General features: G+C 35.8%; 1 protein-coding gene across 2 annotated transcripts in view; it reads left to right on the top strand.

Moving 5' to 3' along the window:
• LOC124630305 (syndecan) overlaps positions 1-14,167 on the top strand; it is a 275,530-nt gene that overhangs the window by 91,613 nt on the left and 169,750 nt on the right. The gene's annotated exons all lie outside the window — the stretch shown is intronic.

Below are 14,167 nucleotides of genomic sequence, written 5' to 3'. Positions count from 1 at the left end.
GTAACAGCCCTGCTCCAGAAATCTTTATGGTTCGTTCTTGGTTATGGGTTACGTTTACGTCCGTCGTTTATTTAAGTCGAGCTTACATTGCTTTCTTTAACGTTTTATTGTGGTTTGAATACGAATAAAAAATACAAAGAAACAGCTGATGAAAACAGCGCGACGTGTTTTGCGCGAAATGCCTGATTTATTTTATTTTATACTCTTTGGAATATGTTTAAAGTTCTCTAAGATTTTATAAGGTTTTCTGTTTCTTGCAATCTTTTCAAGTTGAATAATTGTTTACATGACTTGCACTCATGAAGTTCTTATGAAGGTTGCGTGATTTATTATATAATTATATCTGGATAGCTTTGAAAATAGGCTGCTATTTATTTGCGAGGCAGAATAAATGATTTTGATTTTTATTTTATAGTCTCAGGTCTCAGTCTCAGGCCGCGCGATTTCGTTCCTATACGGCATACAATACCTATATGCCGTGCCCGGCGCGCGTTTGCCATAATAAGTGCCACTTTTTTTAGTTGCATAACACAGCCGACCTTTACCATAGCTTTTCCTACACGTGCTATATATTTTTCAGTATGTAATTTCACCCTTATATCACTCAGCTCATTCTGATTAATTTACTAGCGTGGGAACAGTACAAATGTTCGTTTTCCGCTACATGAGTAGAGTTCCAGTTAGTTTCCCTGACATTTTGTTTGTTTTTGGTTTGACCTTGTATTTTAGTTCAAGAGGAAAATCACGGTAAATCAAAGTTTTGCACTTATTATTTTATTATATTTCTGTAGCATCTAAGCGTACTACGCAGGCCTGAATAGGACTGTATTTAATAAAAATGCTTCAGCAAGATTGTAAAGGTATTTGTAATCTGTCAGAACATTTTTGACGGAAAAAAATTAATAAAATATAAAATAAAACACACACACAAAAAGGTAGGAAGGTATAAAGGTTTTAGTCCGCCACATTTCTTTGCTGTTGACTTTTCTTTTACCTAGAAATCATATTGGTTTAATTTAGAAATTGATACACGGTACTCCAAAAGTAACTAGAAATTAAGTTCAGAGAGTATAGAATAGTTTTACAAACACAATTGAACTAACAGTCAAAACTCTAAAATAGTTCGGAAGACCACTTTAACTTACTATTGACCCTCATCCGCGTATGGTTTACTTAACTATGCAGGAAACTACCGCTCAAATCCATACATAACTTATTTCTAAGCCTGAATAAGTTTTATGTACCGTGTTTGTCTTTTGTTTGGAAATACCAAGTTAACGTATGGAAATGAAGACTGGAGTTGCGATCTAGTTGTGAATGAATAAAGTTTGATGTGATCTGCTGAAGTCCGGCTTATATCGTCGTATCATGGAATACCTCTGTCTTAAAATAATGGTTTACAGGATATAAGTTCAGTTGTTAACTTAAGAATAGTTTTAATACTCGCATTATTTGTGGTAGTATTTCTAGTTATAATAATTCTTTCAGTATTCGATTAACCGTTATTATAATCATCGGCTATTGAGCCCTGACCTTCATCTGCGCAGAAGTGATTTATTGGTTTATTGCCTTAAGAGTACAGTGCGCAAAGCGATCCCCACTCTTCCGCCGAGAGCTCATTACCCGTGCCGATAACTATACTGTACTTAATGTTGTGAGCGAAGATTCTTAATCCCGCTATAATTTTTAAGACTTAATTGCATGGGAGCTTTTCTTCTATAAAAGCTGACTTAATTCTCAAGGTTAAGAAAGAACGTGTATGCCTTATTATAATTGTGTGCAATCGCAAGGCTGTTCAAATATGTGGCGTTCGATATCGATCACAAGCTTTAAAAATTACTGCGAATTATAAAGTCCATTTCTTGAAAACCAATTTTCTTTATTACCCTTATCAAGTGGCTTAGTAACCTTGAACGTCATACAAGAAGGTCATTTAATAATTTCTAGGAAACTATACATGCAAAGTGCGTTAAATTTTATATGTAGTCCGTCTTTATGCATTGCAGATGACCAGCTTTGGGCTGAGTTACAAATTGCATAATTAAAAATAAATGCACCCCCTAATTCATGAGGCCATTCCAAGGGGAGGATTTTGGGAGGATCTCTCTTAATGACCCTTGGTTTTGGCAAGGGGAAAAATTCTTGTACTTTTGTAGCGAAGTCTTGATAGTCATAGCATTATTTACAGTAAGATTTGTTGTATTTGTACCACAATCTCCAAAGAATTTCAATTCTTTACTTTTAAAAACATAGCACCATAATGATTTTCAAACAGCACCCATCACGGTGTAAACGCAAAGAGGAATGAAATGCAAATATATTTCTGTATGACGATGCAAAATACAAACAGTATGTATGTTTAACATGCATCGTTTGAGCTCTTCTGGTATATACGTAACACGAGTTCTCCGTATCGAGGTGATGTTTGCTGACGGTATCTACGTTAAAGATATTGCTTTGTATACGGTAAATAGGTTTGGGGAATACGGCTTCATGTAAGCAGTTTACTGGTAATGTTGCCAGATAATTTCGTTTTCGTCGTGGCTGTGTAAATAAGGTAGGCGTCAGAATTCTTGGAGCGGGGTGACAGATGCAAAACACGAACGTGAAGTTTTATTTATACCAATATTAAAAACAGGAAACATTTGTATTTTTATTTGTTTGTGACGGATAAACTCAAAAACGACTTTTTAGATTTCAAAAATTCTTTCACCATTAGAAAGCTACATTATCTCCGAGTAACATAGGCTATATTTTATCCTGGTATGAGCAATAGTTTCCATGGGACACACATGGACATGGTTAAACCGCGGGAAAACGGATAGTTTCAAATAAAGTCGTCATATCATAGCAACTTCTAAATTCAAAAATTCGATTTATACGGCCAAAAACTCCCTTCCCGATTTAAACCTTATTTTATAAACAGAATTTAAAACATCAAGGGCCTTACTACAAAAACTTTAAACCCCGTTTTACCCTTGTCTAATAAAATTTTGGCTGCAAAATGAACCATATGTCAACGTCATAATTTGACATTTTTTTAGACACGGCATAAACTGACGTTTAAAAGTTTTTGTGGTAAGACGGTAAGTATTCAGGTGGACGCTGCCCATCTCCCCGGTATAATCCCTCAGAGGCCCTTGGCGGAATGCCATGGGGGTGAGATGGCATTCCCATTTGTAACCGACGCCGATACCGCACGTGTAAGGCCTATACTATCTCGGTGATATATATCACCGTTTATAAAAATATTAGCATCAAGCTCCGGCTTCGCACGGGATAACACTATTTCCCCACTATTTAATGTATGTTATTATACATGTAAACTCTCATTAATCACTCAATCTGTTAAAAAAACACATGAAAATCGGTTGCCTGGTTTCGAAGGGGACAGTGATATAGGGACAGAAAAAGCTACTTTGTTTTGTACTATGTAATGATGATAAGCTAGGTTAGTCTTCGCTAAGTTTTAACAAAATAAGTTACGTAGATTTTGCGTGAAAGAATGAAACTTTCATATTAATAATGTTAGTGTTCGTTGTATGTAAAATTATACGTAGAGGTTCTTTAAACGTGACCTCCGAAAAACTGGATGTTCTCGACCTTGGACTCAATAAAATTGAGAGCTATAATGGCGGCTAATGGCTACCTCTGACGTTGCATGCCAGTCACACATCTTGTAAATAAACAAATTACTTCATTCATATTGAGGTACAGAACGTCTAACAACTGTAAATCATGTGCTAAATGGACCATGACACTTTGTGCGGAAGTTTGACTACGTTGCTCATAATAACCTTAAAGGTAAGAGGTTCTTAAAGCTCATATTTTAGGTATAGTCTACATATATAGTTTTAGTATACAGCTTAAAATATTTCGATATCTTTCCCCTCATCATCTGCCTATCCTTTTCAAAAGTTTGACTGATCCCCAAGTGGGGATGGCTTCTAGTCGAAATAGATGCAGATGAGAACTAGTGTTTTACATGGAGCTGCCTATCTAACCTCCACAACCCAGTTACCCGGGCAACCGGATACTCCTTTGTAAGACTGGGTTGTGATTGTGAGCCTTTTTGAATACCTATAACGCCTGAAAAATGTGTATTTCGAAATCTTTTCACTACATAACCAAAAAAATTAGAGCTCAAAAATGTTGTATACCGGTTCAGCCAATCAAAGTCTTGGACCAAACCTCGACACATGTGTTCTATCTATTTTACGAGTTAGTCTTTATGTGGAAGCACACGGCGACGACATTTTACTGCGGGCAGGGCGCATAAATCAATCCGGGGTGACTTGTTTACGTTTTATGTACTTGGCTTTCATCTAGGAGCCGAGTGTAAAGAAAAGAAGACAAGGGGTAAATCTTGTTCGGTGGTGAAGAGAATAGGATATTGAAGACATAGCCTAACCTCACCGACAATATAAACCTCAGTTTTCTTAAAACAACTGTTTGTAATGAATTCTTGCGTACAATTTTCAAATTTTCAAACGAACGAAAAACTGTCGTTTATGTTGTCCGTGAACTTGGGCCTTAGTTGTTAAAAATCACTTATACATACTTTCTTCATCGCAACATGTGTGAGAGATACAAGCAGTTTTAGAAAGGAATTTAGTTCAATTTGTATATGTCATAAACGCACATAGTGTTGGAAAAACCCTAGAAAGATGGATTGTTAGCAATTCATAGGGAATTATACATATGTATAATATTTAGAAGATATAATTCAGTTCATTATTGACTAACATTCCAATTTCTTTAATTGTCTTATAAACGACCACAAACATAAGACAGTCACTGTTATCAAAGTTACCTATATAGTAACTACAATTCTGTACTTATCAATAGTTATCTCAATATATTTACTAAATATTGGTTAACAGGCGTATAAAATACATATGAACACGAAACTGTATTATTGTTTAATATCCCGATATTATTAAATGTCATAGTTAATAATTATTCATTCGTGAATTCGTGATTTTGAATCAATGGGAACAAACAATATGGTTCAGCAAGGTAAATTCAGTGCTTTATGTATGTGCTGAATGAAACATTTGGGGTTTATAATAAACTTTCCATTAAAGTTGATATCGATTTTAATGTTTCGGATGGCACGTTAAACTGTGGGTCCCGGTTGTCATTGAACACCCTTGGCAGTCGTTACGGGTAGTCAGAAGCCAGTAAGTCTGACACCAGTCTAACCAAGGGGTATCGGGTTGCCCGGGTAACTTTGTTGAGGAGGTCAGATAGGCAGTCGCTTCTTGTAAAAACACTGGTACTCAGCTGAATCCAGTTAGACTGGAAGCCGACTCCAACATAGTTGGGAAGTCTCGGAGGATGATGATGATTATATTTGACTAGACTTGATAAGTATGGGGTTGGTTATGTCACAAAACCCCATTATAATAAGATTGTAATGGTGATGAAATACAAATAGAATATTTAATTAATTATTTATCTTTATTCTTGTTCCAGGTAATTACTTCAGTAGATCCAGTTATTTTTAGGACAAAGTTACTACAGGCTATATGATTGACTGATTTTGGTAAGTTCATGCATGTGAGTTAATGACGAAGCCAGGCCAGGCCTTATCAAATTTAAAATACTCATTTATTACAGCATCATTACCCTTTTACCAAATGGTACCTACACCGGACTTATTGTTCAACAACAACAAACGGCATATAATAGAAAAGTTTCGGCGAAATAGTTCGCATACGTCCAAAATTACCTTCCATGCACGAATCTCATTCAAATACTGAGAGCATGTGACACTAGCGGAATCCAACCTGGGTTACCACGAAACTAAGAGAAAAAAAATCTATCGCTCAACGTTTTTGGCCAGATTTCGAGGAAAGAGGGCCACGTCTATTTCAGTTCCAAAAAAAACTGGGGAAAATCAAGCGGAAAATGTAAAAGAAATTCCTGGAAAATCTTTTTCAGTTTTTTTTTTTATGTACAGACTTTTGTTATAATCATTGTTATAGCGGTATTTTTGCCGAATATATTAATATCTATCTTGTAGGTGTAGGTAATGTAGGTATTTATTCCATTAACATGAAGTTATTTTCATCTACATTTCCTTTGATCGTTTTGGCCATATCTGACACGATACTTTACCCTGCTACATAATAAGTTGGCTAAGGAAAAAAAGCACTAGGCAGACCTGAAACCAGCGTGCAAAAGCTCATTTATACATCGTCACAGTTAATCACGCCACCTATCCCGCCTCTAAATTGTGGTAAATTTTTCAGGGTATCCAACAAAAGTGCACTATATTCAATTTTTGTATGGCAACCCACTTTGGTCTCGGTTCCTCGTTACGGGGGATGCTCGTAAAAAAGCAATTCCCACCACGTCAGATGGATTGATTTACGATACGACCCCTTCAAGTGTATCTTGGAAAGTTAAACAAAGGGCATCCCAGTGTTGAAGGGTAAACCTTTACTTAGTAAATAAGATATAAGACGAGTTCCGCGGATTTGTTGTAAATGCATGATATGTATGGAATGTCCGATGTACTGGTTTGGATTTACGTTGCTTTCAAGGTACACGCATAAACATGTGCCCTGTTATGTCGTACTGCGTAGTGTGTATTTAAAAATAAATGTGTTTGCATTATCGAAGCATAATACATATGAATATTGGTATGAGTATGAATGTCGATGGACGGCGAGGCAGAAGTAGGAAGGAAAACCTATTGCGCTACAAGTAACTTGTTAACAAGAGGAGAGGAATGAAAAGAATATAAATATGTGTTTCACCTCTGCCAACTCATTTTTAGGGTTCCGTAGCCAAAATGGCAAAAACGGAACCCTTATAGTTTCGTCATGTCCGTCTGTCCGTCTGTCCGTCTGTCCGTCTGTCACAGCCGATTTACTCGGAAACTATAAGTACTACAGTGATGAAATTTGATGGGAATATGTGTTGTATGAACCGCTACAAAAATATGACACTAAATAGTAAAAAAAAGAATTGGGGGTGGGGCCCCCCATACATGTAACTGAGGGATGAAATTTTTTTTTTCGATGTACATACCCGTGTGGGGTATCAATGGAAAGGTCTTTTAAAATGATATAAAGTTTTCTAAAAACATTTTTCTTAAAGTGAACGGTTTTTGAGATATCAGCTCTCAAAGTCGTAAAAAGTATGTCCCCCCCCCTCTATTTTTATAACTACGGGGTATAAAATTCTAAAAAAAATAGAGGTGATGCATGCTAATTAACTCTTTCAACGATTTTTGGTTTGATCAAAGTATCTCTTATAGTTTTTGAGATAGGTTGATTTAACTGTAATTTACGGAACCCTTCGTGCACGAGTCCGACTCGCACTTGGCCGGTTTTTATACATACATACATAAGCACTTTGACAGTCAATTATTTTGTTTTTGAGACATCCACGTTTCACTATAAATCCTCAACTTTCAAACAATTTAATTTGAATATACCAAATCGCATGCTTTTCAGAACAGCTACAGTTTCGAGCTTAAGTATCGTGCTAGTACACAAGTGAAGCTATTTGCCGGCCCATTGCGTGCCGCTGTCACTCCAATGACAGCAATGCGCTCCTGTCATTCGTTCCGACAGTTGACTCTTACAGTCACTTGCATACATGGTTATTCTTGCATTCATTATTGTTGCAACAGTGATTTTTAAATTAAAAGCACATATATTATGCATAGTAAAAAGTATTATCGTAAGTATTAAAGGTCGTTCTTTTCGGGACGAAGCTTTTTTTAGATATGAAACACAAGTACATACTAGATTTAGGTTGGACTATCTGGTCATCTTTTGCCATTTCAAATTCATGTCTCGACCTCCAAAAAGTTCGTATTGCAAATCTTTTTTAACAGATATGAAATCACGTAACCTTCTAATTATTATCTTCTTAACAGCTGACCTGTAACCACAGACCACAGAATACTACGCAAATACCAAAGTCGTCTAAAAAGGCCAATACAACCATGACGAACAGTATTTAATACTGTTAGCAGCACGTGATCTGCAATCCGCTTGGGCTTATCATAGCAGCCGAGTTGTCACAGGCGACTTATGCTAATGAATGGCCTATTGTTACTCTTCTATGCGGTCCTACTGGCCGCTAAAGCAGCGTTCATATTGCCGAAGCCAGATAGAGATTAAAAACAAAAGCTGAGCGCGTGTTCTAATTTCAAAAATTGGTTTTGACATTTGTAAGTTAATTCTTATTTTAAAATGGTCGTCGATAGATCGTCATTTGTTTCAATACGACACAAGCATGGAAAAAATGGATACATACAAGGTTTTAATATGCAAAGTTGCAAGCTGTCATTAGTTCTAGGAAAAAGCAGCTTAAGATAATGCTACAAATTGAATCATTAGGAATATTCTATTATTTATGTTGTGTATTTACCATTTTAACTATTATTTTCTTAAATTACATTTTCAACAAATAAAATCGTATTCTTCTTTATTTACATCACCTCTATTTGCGGAACAAATATAACAAGTAAACGACAATCACATAAATTCCCGCATTTAATCCGTGTTTGTGTGTGCTGAGCAAATAAAGCTTTTAAATAAATCTGAAATACGGAATACTATTCTTTGAACAATGTTTTATGAATTAATACTAGCGAAATAGTACTAAACGCACCACGTAGAAAATATTAATAACGTTAGTATATTTCTTAATAAAAACGTTAGTATATGATTAATGCTCAATCCTTCTCCGTGTGAGAGGAGGCCTGTGCCCAGCAGTGGGACGATAAAAAGGCTGTAACAGAATAACAGTATATTTTGAAAGTCGATTTATATCTACAGTTGCAGAACTTGACCGATCAAACTTCAGCAAAAGTATTAATAAGATGAATAAATGAATAGCTTTTACATTAGACAAATACGCTTTTGTAAGTGTACATAAACATCACTTCAATAATTTTCTAAAAAGTCCAAACACAGATGAATGTCTATGCTTTTAATATGTATGCTATAAGCATGTTAGAAACCAAACTTACACAGCAATAACTTTATGTGAAGACCTTTAGTCAACCGTTGTTTTATTGCAAACTTTTATTAAACATGGAACCAACTTTTTACTCATCTAGATATTTTGGATTCTCTTATCATAACCCATTTAGAAGACCTTGAGACCTCAAAGATCACTAGTACAAAACAAATCGCAAAATTAAACTCCAAATAAGTTATACAGAAGTATAAAACTCACATTATTAAAACGAAAACACTATTGATAACGTTGTTTTTGAACAGATAATGTTCGTCTAGACTACTGAGAAATATATAACTTATCAGCAGTTAAACGCGTCAAAAAATATGTTTTTGGCGACGCGTAATTAACTTGTTCATTAATTATATTATCTGTACTGTTTTGGGTCACCACCTACTTTTGAAATGTTTTTGAACAGGCGCGAATTTTTTGTAAATGGCAAATAAGCAAAAAAAATTCAATTCATCTCCCTAGCAAGAGACATAAAAAATAACTGTTTCAATTGGTCACTTTATAGTTTCGCCATCTAGGTTTTATTGGAAACAAATTCTGGATGATCTCCAAAAAGTATATCAAAATATATTTTCCTATACACATCAAATTCTCAGTCGATTATTAGCACTTTGAACAATATGGCACACAAACAGATAGTTCCAACAATAATCCCAACTCTAGTAGATATGAAACTGATATAAACTTTCCAAAGACATTTGAAATTAATTTTCATGCTGCCGCTACAACTTCGCCAAGAAAACCAATATCGATAAGATTCAATATTTGTAGTTAGTAACACTGAGAATAATAGTTTTAGTTGGGGTTGCCATATATATTCCTTAAGGAGTGAGGACTTTTGGTAGTTTGACCGTATTGGCTCAGTCATTTATTATGGCCCGGAAGGGACTCGAATGTTTACGGGCCAGCTCCCTTAGGGTCAAATCGTGATGATAATCTGGCCCTTACGGAGGTGAGCGTCTTAATCATGATTATGAATCCCTGTAATTTATTTACTGGTCTAAAGGGTAGTAGCTTCAGTTGCTTTTTTAATGAATCCCTTAAAGATGGTTAATTTAACGTAGATATTTTTCTCATAAATCTTTCTTGAAAAACGTTGAGCGAGTGAGAAATTATATCCCAAAAATAAATTATCTTGAAGTTACAAGAAACACAGTACTGTTCATTATTTCAGCGTCAGTATATTGGCCAATATTAAAACCATCTTCTGCGACAAGACAAATAGATCAAATTGATATAAATGCACCAATACTTCAGTTTGAAATCTGCCACACCAACCAACCTACATTGATACCACTACCAATCAAGGAACAACACCGAAATCAGTTCAACGTTATCGCTCACAAAATGCATTTTGAAGTACCGACATTTTACGGCAAAAGATATCGCCGGCAGGGTAGCGCGCATCAAAATGTCGTCAACTGTCAACCCGGTACTGATTGATATAGGAACGGAACGGCGTGTGTAGTATGCAGTATGTTGCGATATATAAAAGATTATCATTTGATAGATTTCAGAACAATTGCGGAGGATTTTGGTAGTAAAGAATTTGATTTTGGGGCGTTGAATGTTGGTTTAAAGAGTTTGAAGCCAGTTTTAGTGTAACGTAGTTAGTGATTTTGAGATCATCGTTTGGAACAATTGAAAGCGGTGTGGAAGCTGTTTTGTACGAGATAAGTTCAAAATCATCATTTGCACAGGTGAAAATGATTTCGTCAGTTTCAGATATCCCTGATGTGATAATAGCTTGTCAAATAATTGAGCATGGTGAAGAATCGGATGGTCTTACATCTAAAGTAGATCCAAAAATTAATGATGCTCATTTAATTGTCAATTTATTCCTAGACTAACACATAATGCAACTCAAATGGTGTAACAAAACTAACAGTACGTCTGTTAACAATTTATTACGAGTAGCTTTGTGAAACAAACAGAATTCCGACGCACGGCGCTTTAAACAATGTGTTTCATTAAGCAAGAAATAATACATACTGTGTACTCTGTATTTAATTACGATACAAAACGGAAATTATTCACTATTTGTTCACAAGATTGCTTTAGTACTATCGATGTTACAGAATTTGAAAGAGACAAAACTGATTGAAAATTTTCCAGTCAATAAAGTTGAAAATTGCTCAGCGTTAATTCAAAAAAAATGAAATCAAGTGCCTCTTTGAATTGTCGCCCAAAAACGTAATTGTGCTTGGTTCCGTGTGAAATGAGAATATTCCAATTTGTTGGGCGTTATACAGACGTGAATGTGTTGATCTCGCCCCTGGGTGCCATAGCTAGTCTTGCTTTATTGTGATTCGCTTGCAACCTGCATGCAGTCTCATTGAGGAATTCCCGAAGCTCTTCTGTCGTTTACCTTAGTAGAATTTGGCGTTTATTGAAAAATTTCGCCTGTTTATTTGATAGCACCAGCTTTGCTGTCAATTTCATCAGACTCTTGAACTTTATTATTTTTTACCAGTATCTGCTTATACTAAATTATGTGTCGTACAATCTCCTTCGTCAATATTGTCATTTGTTTTTCAATTCTCTATTTTGTTATCCTCGTTGTTCAACAAAGTAAAGATAATAGCTTCTACAAAGTCCTTAGGAACCTTTATCCCGTCCTTCATGATTGTATTTACTTCAATTGTCCTGTACTCCTTTATCAATAAAACTGGTCTAGTCACCTAATGCGTTTACAACACCTTTCTTGTAGTCCGAATCTATTTTACTATCCTTTTCAGCTTCTTTCTCTTAATCTGAAATATGTTTACTTTATATTGTTAGTTTATTTATAGTTGATGTAGTGTGTATTTTTCGTACATTGCCTGGTTAAAATAAAGAAGGGTAAAATGCAATTTCACGCTCGGCACTGTATCTCGGAGCTAGTTTAGTACTTATTTTGGCTGGTATAATGTTAGTTGCACGACTTGTAATTTGCGCTGACATGTTGCTAAATCTCCCGTGCGCAGTTAGGCGGTGGGCGATTACACTTGCGTTCCGACATTTTGCAGCAAAGCTCTGAATTTGATGCATGCGTTTGTTGCAGTGTTTTGTTTTATGTTGTCGATTTTGCTGTTTATTGTGTACGATTAAATTTAAATAATAACTTTAGTTTGAAGGAATTTGACCTAGCATAATTATAAAAGGCTATTAGGCCAGCGATGAGGAGCAATTTTTTGATGCACTGTATTAGTTTTAAGTTGTATATATATATATAAGTTTATTTTATTTTATTTTCAATTAATGTAAATAATTTATTAAATTATTATAAAGGCTATTAAAAATGGTCTTGAGAACACTTGTACGAGTATCTTAACATCATATTTTTTAGTGTGTGTATTTTTTGAACCATGAAATGTAATAATTGGGACATACACGAATAAAATTAATGATATTGAGGTTAAAGATTGCAAAATTTTGTGCCGAACAACAACTGATAATTTCTCAATTTTACAACATAACATATTCTACTTATAATCCCGTCTGCAGAATTGGATTTCCTAATTGTAGTAAATCATTGATTTCAGACCTGTGTTCAAAAGCCTGGCTTAATAGACCTAAACAACGCTTTTGAATATCTAACCTTCCAGGAAAAACAGATATTATGTCAAATAACACAAATTCTTGGAAAAGCTGGCAACATCAAGCATAGTGTTTTGTATACCTTCACTCATTTCCATTCATACTCCTTTCAGTTGAACCTTTTTGATGGCCCGAGAAACGGTCAGGGGTGAACCTTAGGTATCGATATATCGGTGCCCATCAATACATATTCATTGATGTACGAAGTAATATGTATTTTTCCTAACATTGTAAATATTTATCCGTTGCCGGGGATTTCAGACAGTTCTCGGAATATAAGAATGAGTTTGTTCAGACTTCTTGGTCGTTTCCTCATTTCTTTATCTTTATTTTTCTTCCTGCCATGACGGGTTTCGCTTTTGTTTTCACTTCTCTTTGGGAAAGTCAAAAAATTGGTATCGCCCGCGGCTCGTCGCGCGATAAAAATAAGAAAAACCCATAAAAGCCTCGCTAGAAGTGCTGTCTGTTAGTGCCTCGATCACCCGGACTCGTGAAAAGACAATACGAAGCAAGTGCAGAGAAAGTTCCCGCTGGCCGGCCGGCATTTCGAGTGTCCCGTCGTCGGCAGACTGCCTTCCTGTCCACTTCCCTGTTTCCCAGGTAAGTTTGCCTTTTTCACCTACATTGAGGGTCACGGGGTTTCAACGGGGACTTCAACGGAGTTTGCAGTAACGCCAGCAATTTCTCCAGCGAGGCCCATCCATTCCTCTTTTGGTGCCTCCTGTGAGGAACCTAATTTCCTCACAAAATCTCGTAAATACTAATATTTCTTAGTAATATTTTCTCAAAATAATATTTCCTATCGAGTTTTCGATCTGTTCCACTCGCAAAACTTCTTATACCTAAGAGTATTGTTGCTGCATTCGCCGTTGATCTCTTATAAGTAGTTCGTAGTGACAGTTGTGCTCGAAGGATTTTATTTTAACTATAAACCAATCAGTTAACTTTTTCTTTCTTCATTCAGTAGTCTCTGAGCAAGATGGAAGTAGAATTGAAATCGTTGATTAAAGAACGCGAGTATGCGTTCAAAAACATGCAAATTATTTACGACTTAGTTAAAAGTTGCCAAGAAAGTAAAGCAAAATTATCTACCTTCAAGGCCAGATATAAGTCAATAGAAAAAATTCGCGATACTTATGTTGAAGTCTGTAAAGAAATTGATAAAATACAATTAAAAATTAATCCGAAGTTCGTAATTGATAATCTCGTTTTGGTGTCGTTTGACGAGTTATATTACGCGGCCGTTGAGTTTGCCGATTCGCTAGACTCTAGTTCGTGTGCGCCACTGGCAGTAGCATCTTGTACACAATCATCGATTGCTGCTGTAAAGCTGCCTAAGTTGAAAATTTCAAAATTCGATGGCCAGATTGAAAACTGGCAGACGTTTAAAGATAGTTACGAGCCATTAGTGCATAATAACGCCTCGTTATCCGATATAGAAAAATTTCATTATCTAATTCCATGTTTGTCCGGCAGTGCGTTGTCGCTCACGAAAGGCGTTCCTATTACATCAGCGAATTACGCTGTAGTATATAACGCGCTCATCGATAGGTTCGACAGCAAGCGCATTCTCGCGACAACTTATTTA

The sequence above is a fragment of the Helicoverpa zea genome, chromosome 1, assembly GCF_022581195.2.
Source record: "Helicoverpa zea isolate HzStark_Cry1AcR chromosome 1, ilHelZeax1.1, whole genome shotgun sequence".
Taxonomy (NCBI): Eukaryota; Metazoa; Arthropoda; class Insecta; order Lepidoptera; family Noctuidae; genus Helicoverpa; species Helicoverpa zea.
Note: the sequence above shows the minus strand (reverse complement) of the source record. Positions and strands in the feature narration are given on the sequence as shown.